The sequence below is a fragment of the Vombatus ursinus genome, unplaced genomic scaffold, assembly GCF_900497805.2.
Source record: "Vombatus ursinus unplaced genomic scaffold, bare-nosed wombat genome assembly UNPS02004423.1, whole genome shotgun sequence".
Classification (NCBI taxonomy): Eukaryota; Metazoa; Chordata; class Mammalia; order Diprotodontia; family Vombatidae; genus Vombatus; species Vombatus ursinus.
In genome coordinates this window covers 106,025-119,480 of record NW_020944201.1, presented here as the reverse complement: position 1 = coordinate 119,480, position 13,456 = coordinate 106,025, and the positions used below count along the sequence as shown (strand labels likewise).

The 13,456-nt window shown below is 44.7% G+C and overlaps 2 pseudogenes; one reads left to right on the top strand and one right to left on the bottom strand.

Moving 5' to 3' along the window:
• The first annotated feature begins 474 nt into the window (after positions 1–474).
• LOC114023449 lies at positions 475–609 on the top strand (annotated as a pseudogene).
• A 5,605-nt stretch (positions 610–6,214) lies between these two features.
• LOC114023433 lies at positions 6,215–8,481 on the bottom strand (annotated as a pseudogene).
• Between the last annotated feature and the right edge of the window lie 4,975 nt (positions 8,482–13,456).

Below are 13,456 nucleotides of genomic sequence, written 5' to 3'. Positions count from 1 at the left end.
GGACACTGGCCTTCTGAGCATTTCAAAATAGAAGAGCCAGACTGGTGCCACACAATGTACCCACCTACCAGAGACCTAAAGAAAGTTCCAAGGAGAGGTCTGCTCCTTCCCCAACTTCCCCTCTTAATACCTGTCTAGTCATAGACCCTATAGTAATTTGATTTTTAGTTACACAAAGATTTCTAGTCACCTGAATTTTGGCTTCACCACAGAGTGGCTAGGGGAAAATAGAAAAAGACATAAATGTCAGTTTAAGGAGACAGCCCAATTTCTGCCTAAATGTTAGGAATTTTCCTAATCTATCCTGTTTCATCTAAAAGAAATTCCTCAAAGATACAGCAAAGGAATCCATGTGAACTGAGATAAGGCATTATATTATTCCTAGGCTCACTTTAAAAATAAGCTCATGAACAGGTTGAAGCTGCCACCTTAGAGATCTGACTTACTGGTGCCCCCTGCCCATCATCTGCAAAAATGTCTGACAAACCTGATATGGCCGAGATTCAGAAATTTGATATGTCTAAATCGAAGAAGACAGAAACACAAGAGAAAAACCCACTGCCTCCAAAAGAAACAATTGAACAGGAGAACCAAGCAGATGAATCGTAATGAAACCTCCCCTGTCAATATTCACTGTATATTCCACAAGCATTGCCTTCTTAATTTTACTGCTTTTAGCTGTTTAACTTTGTAAGATGCAAAGAGGTTGGATAAAGTTTAAATGACTGTGCTGCCCCTTTCAACATCAAAAGAATAAAGAACTACCGACATTGAATTGAATGAAGGCTGAGCTGGCTGCCTCTTTCCTTCTGCTTGTCCTAGCTAGTTTGGGTCTTGGTGGCATTATTTTTTTTTTTAAAGAGCTTGTATGTTGGTGAAAAGAAGAAACCCGGTAGAACTACAGTAAATCTAGTTAATAGTAAAATGCAAAGCTGTCCTGGCAAGCTGTAAAATGTAGTTAGAGTGCCATTTTTTTTTGTTCAAATGATTTTAATTATTGGAATGCGCAATTTTTAAATATGCAAATAAGTTTTAAAACTTGAAAAAAATAAGCTCATGATTGCAAGATGGAGTTAAACTGAGATAACAGATCATAGAATGTCAGGGCTGGGAACATCCTTAGATCATAATATGTGAGATCTGGGTAGATCCAGAGATCAGAAAATATGAAATGTCAGAGCTGGAAAGGACCCTGGAACAAAAAACGTCAGAGGTTGGGAGAATCATATTAGCATCACAGAATACCAGAGCTGAAAGGGACCTTGGAACCCAGAATGTCACTGCTCCAGGGGAACCTCTGACTGTATGTACACAGGACACACTAGAAGGGTCCTTAACGTAGAGATAGACAGAGCCAAGAGAGTCTTCAGAATACTAAATATCATTGCTGGAAGGGTATTTGCCTAAGCTCACACAGTTTGTGTAAGGGGTATTCTCAATTAATGAGTGGAAATGAGGTAGTCTATTGATATAGTTGCCTATGATCTTTGATCCTTCAAAGCTAATTAAGACCAAATTCTTCCTACCACCATGTGACCTCTGACAGAATCTGGTTGTGCAGGGTGCAAATGTAGTCTAATTAATCCTGGAGTGAGGCTCTCCTCCAAGTGATTTTTAGTTATAACTGAATAAAAAAGGGAAAATGAAAATTTCCCTTGCCAGGTAGCAATAATGAACCCATGTAAGCCCAGCAGAGTTCAACCCTCTGCCGTTGTATAAGTGACTGATGCTAGCTGGTTTGGCTCAATCACTGCAAATTATTGATGAGGTGAATCATTTCATCAATGTAAATGGAAAAGAATAAACAGACATTGAAGCCCCCTGTGCTAAAAAGCCCAAACCCTAGGCCCCAGGATGCTTGCCCCTGGCTTGTTCAAAGTTCGGAGAGTAGGACAGGGGTCTCACACCTTTTCCAATGGAAATCCAGATCAAGTTAGCCACCCCAACTTTGGTGGAATATAATCTCTTTCAAGGCAAAATTTAGTGTCCAGCAAGGCAGCCACAACTAGTTCTAATCACTGGTTGCCATGGTGACTGATCATTGCCAAGGATACCTGAAATCCTGAGTGGCTGGCATTCAGGCTACCTCCTTGTAGGGCCTCCATTATTATCCCTAGGCCAGGAGAAGGGGAGGGTTTCTTCCCAGCTTTGTCCTGGACTGTCAGCTGGGTAAAGATTTAAATCATCAGGGGCTACGAAATATGAGGAGATACCCACATGTGTACACGCAGGCATGTATATTGTATATATTGAGAGACAAGAGAACAAAACAAAGGCAGACACAGAGACGCAGACACAGAGACAGGAAGAGCCAGAGCCATAACAAGAGCAATATAGGTGCCAACCGCAGAGCAGTAAGTATAAGAAGACACTTAAGACAAGCAGCTGTTGCTATGAGACATGCATCAGAGTAAGGAACAAACATCATCCCAGACATTCTGGTGACCTTACTGATCTCCTCCTAGCCAGGTGAGGAGAAACTGAGGCCCAACAAGGGTAAGTTGTTGCCAAGGGTCACACAGGTACTGAGCATCAGAGGCAGCAATGGAACCCAGGTTCTCTGACTCCATGGCAGCCAAAGTTCTTTCCAGAATACAATTCTGCCCCCTGAAACAGCTATTGCCACCAAACCATGGTTTCCCCAGGGGATGTCAGAATTTGGCTTTTAATTCTTCTTGAAGAAAGGATAAAGGACTGTAAGCTTCCATGTGAGCAATCAGGCCAATAATGTAACAAATATAGGATAGGCTTTATTTTACCTGGTGAAAATGAAAAGTAAAAAAGATTTGTACTTGATCACAGTGCCTGACACATACACAGCAGACACTTAATAAAATAAATATTGTTATAAGTGGGAGTTGAAGGAAAGCAGGGAATCCAGGAGGCAGAGTTAAGAAGGGAGAACATTGCAGGGAAAGACAGCCCATGAAAATGTCCAGTTTGGAGATGGAGCGTATTGTGCAAAGACCAGCAAGGAGGAGGGTGTCACTGGATCAAAGACTATGTAGAGGGAGAGTGTAGGAAGAATGCAGTGATGATGGCAGGGTGTGATGGGCTTTGAATGACAAACAGAAGATTTTATATTTGATCCTTGAGGTGAAATGGAACCACTGGAATATCTTGAGTAGGGGGAGTTGACATGGCCAGACCTGTGTGTTAGGAAGATCACTTTGGCAGCAGAGTGAAGGACGGACTGCAGTTGGCAGAAACTGTGTCAGGAAGACCAACCAGCAGCTATTGTAGTAGTCCAGGCATGAGGTGATGGATAAGGTATGTCTGCCCTGAGTCTTCTCTAGAATAATCACCTGCATTTTCTTCAGGTATACATAGGGTGGTCCCTTGTCAAATGGATTAGACAGAGGTCAGGGATCAGAGTAATGGGTGGATCTATCAAAAAGACAGTTTCAGACTTGATGTCAGAAACTCCCACCCCAGACTGATAGAAGAATCTCAAGGTAAATTGAAGCCTGAGCTGCCTCCTAATCCGTCCCTCAGGTTGCTTTGCTTCTTGAGCTAGCCTGGTTTGCCTGTCCTGTAAGTGGCAATTGGTTGGCTGGCCCCTTCTCTGTAGGAGTCACTTCCCCAACTAATGGCTGTGAGAGATGGACTGAAAGGAGGCTGGCTGCTCTGGAGAATGCTGCCACTCTAAGGACTCTTGTGTGCTTTTGTATGTATTGTTGGCAGTTGGTCAGCAGTTGCTTCTGGTAGTGATGAGGGAGGTGGGCTCTGTCTTTTCAATGATTTCTCCCCTCCATGATGTCTGGTGGTCTTGGGGACCTGTTTTTTCCAAGGCTCTGGGGTTCAGGGCAGTGGTCTGTCTCCACCTGGGTCTCTGGGGAGATGCTGGACAAGGTGGTGGTGATGTATTCACTTGTCTGGCACATGCTGCCCCTCATCTCTCCCTCAATAGCCTTTGAAAGGCAATTGCCCCCGCTGTCTAAAAGAGTCAACACACCTCCTCAAGCAATCAGAGTATGTCCTGAATGACAACTACTAGGACTATTCCTATAATCTACAATATAGTCATGGAGAAGGTTGCTACAGCAACTCTACCTTCTCAAGTTCCAATCCCATTTGCATTTTCATGATGTTCTTGACATTGCCTTTATATTTTTTTCCTGAGAACATTTAGTGGAGACTATTGATTACTTAACAGCACCAAACAAATCATCTATTCAAGGAGAGCTCTGTAGTGACAGCCATGAATGAATGAATGAATGAATGAACAAATGAGTGAATGAATGAATGAAAAAGCATTTAAGTAGTTACTATGTGCAAAGAACTGTACTAAATGCTATAGTACATAACCCCATTGCCAATCCCCACTTCCACTTTCTGAAACCCACAAATCCTTATTCATGAATTCAATGTTATTATCCCAAAGGGGTGTTGAATTTGGTGGAACTATGATTCAAAAGGAATTAAAGGAAATAGGAAGGAGGAAAACAGAATATCTAATTCTGGAACACTCCCCAGGGATGCTGTTCCCTTAATATCCACCTTCCTCATTCTTATCCCCAGATCACTCCTCTGCACAGCCTAAAATTATGCTGAACATTCAGTAGGTTCTCAACAAATGGTTTACATTCTACAGCAATTTGACTTAAAATCTAATAAACAAGGAACTGCTTAACTCAGGTTTTCTTGATGGTCAACTGATCTTCCTCAAATTTTTTGAGCCTAGAATGGTGTTCCCAATTGTCCCATTTTTTTTCATGTATACAATTGTTATGATGTTTCCTCTCTTTGACTCTAACATAAAAGAAAGTTTTTGGTCCTGCAGGCCCTACATTCAGGAGGGGGATTCCTTTGGACAGTGTCAGTCTATCCAGAAGTCTCTGAGTATCATTTTGTGCCAGGCTGTTAGAGGAGGCTTGAGCCTCAGCAATCTCTTAATTCAGGGTAAGTGTTGGTATGAAATGAGATAGTGGGACATCACTGGACAGTTAACAGTAGCAAGTTTACTTTGAGGTAGCAGTACCAGAAAGCTTCATCAGGGGAAACAGGGCCCAATTAGGTTCCTTGTATTCAGTAGACATTTTTTAAGCTGCTTATTATATGCCAGGCTCTGTGTTGCACTGGAAATGTGAAGAACTGTCAAACAGTCCCTGCTCTTTCAAGAGTTCACAGACTAATGAAGGAGTCAATAGTCAGACCTCTATGAAACAAGCCATATACAGGAAATACTGGAAATAATCACCATGATAAAGGTGCAGGAAATTTGCAGGAAAGGGAGAAGCTTTCTGCAGGTGGTGGGATTTTAGCAAATAATTGAAGAAAGCCAGAGAAGCCAGGTGGCAGAGACGAGGAGGGAGAATAGGAGAATATTCCAGTTGTAGGGGACAGCCACTGAAAGAAAATGCAGAGATTTTGGAGATGGAGGATCTTGTGCTAGGAAGGACAGGTGTGTGTGTGTGTGTGTGTGTGTGTGTGTGTGTGTGTGTGTGTGCGTGTGTGTGTAAGATGTAAGAAAATGGGAAAGGTGAGGCTGGGTATTTGATGAAAGACTTTGAATGCCAGAGAGGATTTCATACTGGATTTGATTGAGAAGAAAAGCAGGAGTGGAAGGGAGGGAACATGGTCAGACTTGTGCTTTAGGGAGATCGTTTTGGGAGCTGAGTGTAGGAAAGACGGGAATGAGTATGTACTGGGAGTAGAGATAGGGTAGTTGGTGGGATTTTAAACAAGACTTGAAGAAAGCCAGAGAACCCAGAGTTGGTCAGCAACATTAGTGAGAGAAGTTTCAGTTGCATGATGAGGGCAGAAGGTAGATTGTAGAGAGTTAAGAAGAGAGAGGAAAGCAAATAGAGGTTACTATTGTCAATGATATTTTCAAGGAGTTTAGTTACAATGGGAGAGACATAGGCAAATTTGTAGGCATGGGGAAACAGTCAGTACACAGTGAGATATTGAAGTGAGAGAATGAGGATGATAAAGGGAGCAGTCTGCTGGAAGAAATGGGCTGTAATGGGACCACTTGTGCAGGTAGAGAGTGATTTGTCTCAGTAAGGAGTAAGCACATCTGTATGTCTTAGAGAGGGGTGGAGGAGACAGTGACAGAAGGCATCTGAGTGAAGTGAGAGGAAGAAAAGGGGACAAGAGGGAGCTCTCAAGGAATGACCTCAATATTTTAGTTTTTTTAATTTCAAATTGAATATTTTATTAACATGGTAGTTGTCTTTATAACATGTGCACATACACTCACACACTCTGAATGATCTGCCTGGAAAAAAAGATGTCTACATATGCCTAAGGGGAAAATTAAAAATAAAAAATTCCTTTAGGTTTTCATCATTGTAGGCAATTATGTCCATATCACTTACAAAGCTATTGCCAAATCTGTCCAAGGAAGCAGAATTTGGGAGGAGAAAAAAACTTTGGGTAAATTCAACAGTGGCATAGCAGAGCTGTCAATATGAGAAAGCTGACATAATGTGGACTTTTGCTGTGAAATTTGTCTTTGCAAAATATGGGGAGAAGTTTATCAATGGGCAGAAAATAAGAGAAGGCGGTGTGAAGTAGTCTTTTGCAGAGTCAATTTTCCTCACAGTATTGTGCAGGGTCATCAAGAAAAATGCTTAGTCCTTCTCTGGAACCAGTTTCAGAACTTTTCCAATTGCAATGGTCTTCCCCTCATCTCTTAAGGTAAAACGACCCATCTGAGGGAAATCTTTGAAGGTCTCAAGGCAGATGGTACCTGCTGTCCTTAAACGGGCAATGCATACTTGATCTTGTTTGACAAAACGTGGTCGTGTCTTACTTTTTTCTCCTGATTTTTTGTCTACCAAGCAGATTAAGGCTGTTATCTCGACTTCTTCGATACAGGTATGAATGTGCAGCACCGCATTATAACCTGGGCAGATGATGGATTTGTGCTCAATAATCAGTATCTGGGCATCAAAAGTGCATCCAGAATGACAAAGACTATTAGGATCACAAAGTATGAATCCTGAAAGAATTTCTTCTTCTTCAATCCCTTTCAGTCTAATCTTGAGGTTTTCACCTGGGGCTACAGAATCAGTTTCTACATCATCAGAAAGGATTCCAAGAACTTCCACGTTGTGCTTGTTTGGCATCATTACAAGCTGCTGTCCTTTACAAATAGAGCCAGATTCCAGTTTTCCTAGGACCACAGTGCCCATATCCTTGTATTTATCCACAATTGGCAGCCTGATTGGTCCATCAACCGATCTGTTGAAGTTTGGCAAATTATCCAGATAGGGAATAAATGGTAACCCAATATACCAAGGACAGAAATCTGATCGCTCTTTAAGGTTTGCACCAGTCAGTCCTGAGCAGGGCATGAAGTGCATATCCTTTTTGGGGTTGAAGCCAACTTTTTTCAAAAATGGCACCAACTTTTCTTTACATTCTTCATATCTTTCATTGCTCCAATTTACTGTTGGGTCATCCATCTTATTAATAAGCACTATTAAGTGTTTTACACCTGCTGTTTTTGCCAACATAGCATGCTCTCCTGTCTGTCCTCCTTTTTCAAATCCAGTTTCAAACTCTCCTTTCCGGGCAGAGATTACCAGCACAGCCAGATCAGCTTGAGAAGCACCACCAATCATGTTTGGGACAAAACTCTTGTGCCCGGGGGCGTCTAGGATGGTGAAGTGCTTTTTTTCTGTCTCAAAGTAGGCACGGCCCACTTCTACAGTTTTACCTGTCTCGTTCTTCTTGATTTGTATCTAAGGCCCATGACAAGTACCAAGTTTCTCTGTTTTTTTCTTTAGCTTCTCGTTCATATTTTTCAAGTGTTCTTTTGTCAACCATCTCAGTCAAATACATTATTTGTCCTCCAATAGTTGATTTACCTGCATCTACATGCCCAATGAATACTACATTTACATATTCTTTTTTAGGTGCACCTGGAAGTGCTACCACAGATTTGGGTTTTGGGATTTCTTCTTCCTCCTCCATCATCATTTCCTCTGGAGGTCCTCTGTCTCCCAAAGAGCCACCCCCAGGCTGCGCTTCACTAGGCTCTGCTTTGTGCTCCCATGCTTCTTCTGGGGACATTTCTGTCTCTCCATTTTCTACAAAAGACTCTGAAATGTCCATGCAAATAGCTGAATTTGAACCTTCATGCAACACTGACTGTTCTTGGGAAGGTTCCACAGGTGCGTTGGGCCCGGCGGGGCCTCCTGCTCCGGGGCCGTCTCCCTGGGCGGTGGCGGCGGCGGCGGCGCGGGCTGGGGGCGGCGGCGGCTGCTGCTGGACCGGGCCCCGCAAGAAGGACGGCACGAACTCAGCGGCGTGGACGTTGGGCACGAAAGGCTTGGCGTTGACGTTGAGCTGACGGCTGAAGGCCGCGCTGAGGCTCTGGGCCTCGGCCTCGGCCGCGGCTGCCTGGGCGGTGGCGGCGGCCACCGGGGGGGCGCCGCCGGGGCCCGGGGCTTCCATGTCCGCCTGGTCCCAGCAGTCGGGCGCCGAGTCGCTGCTGCTGCTGCCGCTGCTGCCGCTGCCCCGATCCATGGTCGGGGGTGGAGGGGGGCGCGTGTGTGGCAAGGAGACGGCGGAAATGGGGGAGGGGAGAAGGGACGGGGAGCGAGCGGGGAAAGGACTGGGGAGGGGTGAGCGGGCCGCGCTGACTGGGGGAAAGGGGGACGAGGGAAGAGAGAAGAGGGGGAGAGAGACACAAACCCGGCGGCTCCGCTACAGCTTCGGACCCGGCTCTACCCTGGCGGAGGCAAAGGCGGCGGCGGCTCAAACCCCCCCCCCCACTCCTCCTGCGTGCGAGTGTGTGCAGATCTCTTCCCTCCCCCCCACCCCCAACCCCAACCACCTCCGACTCCCTCGCCACCAACCCCACGCCCGGTGCAGATTCCAATATTTTCAATATGATATGAGGCAAGGTTCTCAGCTGAGTGGGTGGGTGCATGTGGGAAGGAGCCATGGGAGGTTTGAGGAGGGATAAACATTTTCTGAAGAGCCATTGTGGTGAGAGGGTTAGTGAGTTAATTAGAGAAGTATAAAAAGATTGCCTTGGGGCTCCGGGAGTAATATTGTCACCTTTTGGGGAAAACTAATCACTGTATTAGTCGGGAAGGAAGAGGCATGGATCAAACCCATGTTGTGGAGAAAAACATTATTCCTTTCACACAGGATTTGGAAATGAACTTTAAAAATGCTTTGGTGAACTACACACCAGCCTTTAACCGATTCACTGTCAATGGTTTTCAGCTTGGGAAAAGGAAATGGCATTTTGGGCCATGCTTTTCATTATTCTGTTAACATAGCAAAGCAGCTGTAGGAAGAATGAGGTTTTCTGGTTAGTGATCTCCCTTGACCCAGGTTTTGTAGAGCATCTGTCTTTTTTTCTTTGATGATGATACAGGATGCGTTGTTGTTTGTGTTGAAGACAGATGACCAGTGTTGGTCTGGGTGTGTCTCAACTGTGGTTGGATGGTTTTTCAGTTGTGGCTGACTTCATGAGTTGGGTTTTTCTTGGCCAAGATACTACAATTGTTTGCCATGACCTTCTCTAGGTCATTTGACAGGTGAGGAACTGAGGCAAACACCCCTCAGGGGTGACACAGGGTCACAGTTAATAGCTGTCTGAGGTCAGATTTGAACTGAAGAAGATGAGTCTTCCTGACTCCAGGCCCAGTGCTCTATCCACTGTGTCACCTAGCTGCCAGTGGTTGTGCTACCATGTCCACATGGGGTCCCTCTGATGCAGATGTGTGTATTACAAGATTAAGTGATTTACTGAGAGGATACTGGCAGAGCTTTCCAGGGACTTTGGTGCTGAAGTGTTTTTTATATCTGTTGATACCTCATCACACCTAAGCTGTTGTGTAAATCCTTGATAACTCATTTAGGCAAAAAGTAAAACTGGGATAAGGATTTCTCACATTAGAGAGAAGGTAGGATGTAGAGAGGAATTCTGCCAAAGAATTCAGTTCAGGCCAATAAGTGGCTATTGAATGCTCATGAGGTGAAATTGGATAGTTTTTTGTAAATGATTTTTCTTCTGATATTTAAAAAAGAAGCTAACCCCTCATCCTTCTAGTCTTAGAACATCTAGAGAGATGAGGGTACACTAGTGAGATGAGAGTCTAAGAGCAGTGCTTAATTCTGTGTTGGGAAAAACTGGGTTCACATCCTCCCTTACTAGTTGTGAACACTTACTGTGAGAAATGAAAGAGTTAAGTTTCCACATAAGTAGATAAGAAATCAGCACAGACAGGCTAACTTCTCCATCCAGGGGAGGGAGTGATAGCACAATTCTAGGCACACAACATATGTTAGGGGTGGGGCATATAAGGAAGATTGTAACCCAGAAGGATTAGGACCAATCCTGATCCAGAACGGAGGAGTTAGGCAATTACTAACTCTAAAATTTACCCTGGCTTCTTCTCCCACATGCATTTTCTCTCCTCCCAAGGAAGTGCACCCGCTTCTCGCGAGAATCGAAATGACGCACTTCAACCTCTTTAATAAGAAGTCTTTGAGACACCAGTCTTCGGAATTGAGTCTGGGGTCATCTTTATAACACTTACTAGCTGTGTGACCTCAGACAACTACCATCACCACTCAGGGGTTCAGTTTTTTCCTCTGTAAAATGAGAAGGTTAGATTAGTTGAACTTTGAGGTCTCTTACAACTCTAGATCTCTGAGCTTAAGTGTGATTTGGGGCAAGTCCCTTTATATCCCTGGACTTCATTTTCCTTTGTAGCATAAGGGTATTGGACTAGGTGGACTCTGAGGGTTCTTTGTGATGGACATTTAAGTCCATCATCCAATGGACCCATTTAGTATCTTCAGGAAAGGACTGGGTGAAGAGGGAATTGGGGCAGCAGATAGAGAATACACGTAAGAGACATAAAGGTGAGGCCGTGTTCTGGATGAAGGCCATGGTCCAATGGCAAGAATAGTGAGATAAGGAGTTAGAGGAGCCACAGTAGAGTCCCAGCTCTACTAGTCTTACATGGACTACATCAAGAATTTCCATGAATTTCTGATTTTTGTGTATTCCAAGGTTAATTTTTCTTTTACACTGTGCTTGGGCTTCTCTGATTTGACACTGGTAAAGTCTTGGGCAAAATTTGCTAGTTATTTAACAAATATCCTTCCTAGCTAAGACCACCAATTTTCTTATACATATTTCCTCCAAGTTTTGTTCTTTTCAGTGGGCAACATTGGCACTCCAATTGGTCCATGGCTTCTGGGTTTGGTTGCTTACCCATTTGCTTGGACTCACCTGCTTGGTGACCCTCTGACATGGCTGCCTCTCTCTCATCCAAGTAGAAGAGCATGGTCATTGCTCTCCCCAGCTTCTCAAAAGAGGGGTAAACCGGGAGACACTCTTTGGGTTGACCCTTGCACCTCAACTGCCTACCTTCTGTATTTATTGAGGAGGCTGAGTCCCCTAAAGTCTCCATGCTCTAGGCAAGTTTTTGAGAGTAGAAATTTCAGGCAGAGATAGTGTCTATGGAGAGCTTTTCCTTCTCTGGGAATCTCCCACAGCCCTCAAGTGTACAGTCCCTATCCTTGCCACTCACTGTCTGATCAAGATGCCTTCTCAGCCTCCAAGGGCTACTGGCTAGATACCTGGGCCCACTCTGGTGCTTTGGGTCCCTGTGTGATGTTCCTCATGGGTAGGGCAGCATCCTGGAATCTGGGAATCCTCCTCAACACTCCTTCATTCGAGGTGGGAGTTGCTCAACAGTAATTACCTCCAATTTCCTTTAGCCCAGGTATAGTCAGGGGCAGACATGCCTGTGTGATCAGATGCCCCTGTGTCCCCTCCAGCCCCTGACTGTTTTTTTTTTTTGTCTTCTCATGCCTGGAGAAAGGAGGCAGAGACCTGCCTCTGCCCCAGACCACCCCTTTCATCTTTTGCTCTGATGGCTGTCAGGAATCCAAGTCCCATTCAGGAGCTGATAGTCTGCTGCTGTTGCAGCTACTGTGCTGTTTCCTTATGTGGACCGCAAGACACACCATCTCCTGCCATTCCTGCCCTTCCTCTCATGGTTTTCTGGAAAAGGGCTGACCCTTGACATCCCCAAACTGAACTCAGCTGCCCCACAACATGCCAACCCCAGCCCCAGCAGCTTGCCCTCAGGAACCTGAGACCTAGCTCAGCCTTGGTCCCTCCTCTAAATGGAAGATACACTTTGACTCCCTCCCTTTGCCAGGCTGGGTGATGGGGGTTGAGAGAAATGTCTGGGGGGATCCACACTTCTCTGGGGCTATCACAGAGCCCCCTTCCCTCTCTTCTCCCTCTTCCCTTGGCTCTGGGTGGAGACTCGCTCTGATCCTATTATGATGTCACCATGCACATCCCTCCCATCCTTGACTAAGGTCAGTCTTCTTTGTCTCTGAGAGGTTGCAGGTGAGAGGTAGAGGAGGAGGAGGAGGAGGGGAAGGAGGGAGTCCCCTTTTCCCCTGAGTCAGGAGTTTGGCCATGAGCAGCTGGAGATTTGCCTGCGACTTACATCTCCACCCTTCCCCTCCTCCAACTTCCTTCCCTACCCCCACACTTCCTGACAGATCTCAGAAATTCCTGCACTTTCCTTTATGAGTGGGTATCAGGTAAGGCCCCCACACCCTTCCTACCACTGCCCCTCCTGCTCCCCCTCCTGCCCTTCCTCATCCCCCACCCCCTATATTCTCTTCTATTCCCTTTTCAGTCTTCTGAACACTTCTCCCAAAATGGCTTGTTTTAATGCCCAGGGGGATGTGCCTGGCCATAGGTGGGCCATCTTGGGAGTATTTATACCTTTGTTTATGCATGTGTTTTGTATGTAGGTAGGATTATATGTGTCTGTGTGATTTGTAGTATACTTTAAGATCTGCTGCTGATAATCACTAACCCAAAACCCTTTCTTTCCTCCTTCTCCTCTCCATTATTACCCTTGAAATTTTTGTCTCATTACTTACCTAGCCTTAATCATTGAATGGATGTTTCCTCAGTCAAACTGAGACCTGGAAAAGATCTTCACTTAAAAAAACCAAGGATTCTTACTGTATTGGGGCCACCCCTAGTCATCCTGTTCTATATCTTGCCACTGGACCCTGGTGGATCCAGAGGAGAAAATAAGGCTGGTGACTTTGCACAGCCCTGCCTCACTTAAATTCAATTCACTTGCAAGTCATGGAATCACCTTCCTGATGTCATTGTCCTCTTTGAGAATGAAGGACAAACAATGTTACCCATGAGATACCTGACCTCCTTTTTAAAAAGTTTTATTGATGTTTTCTGTTTCTTACTTAACTGGGATTTTTTTTTTGTTTTGGTGAGAAAAAAAGGAGAACTGATGGATACACTGGGCAAAAGGTGTGCAATGCATAAGATCTGCAGCCCTCTCACCTCCTGGATGGGGTAGATTGGTGGTGTCTTCTCATTTTTTCTTAACAGTTTCACTTGTTCTGTAACTTTTTGTTCTATGTATTTTTAATTTTTTTGGTATATCATTCTTTCCGTTTAAATTGTTGTAGTTAC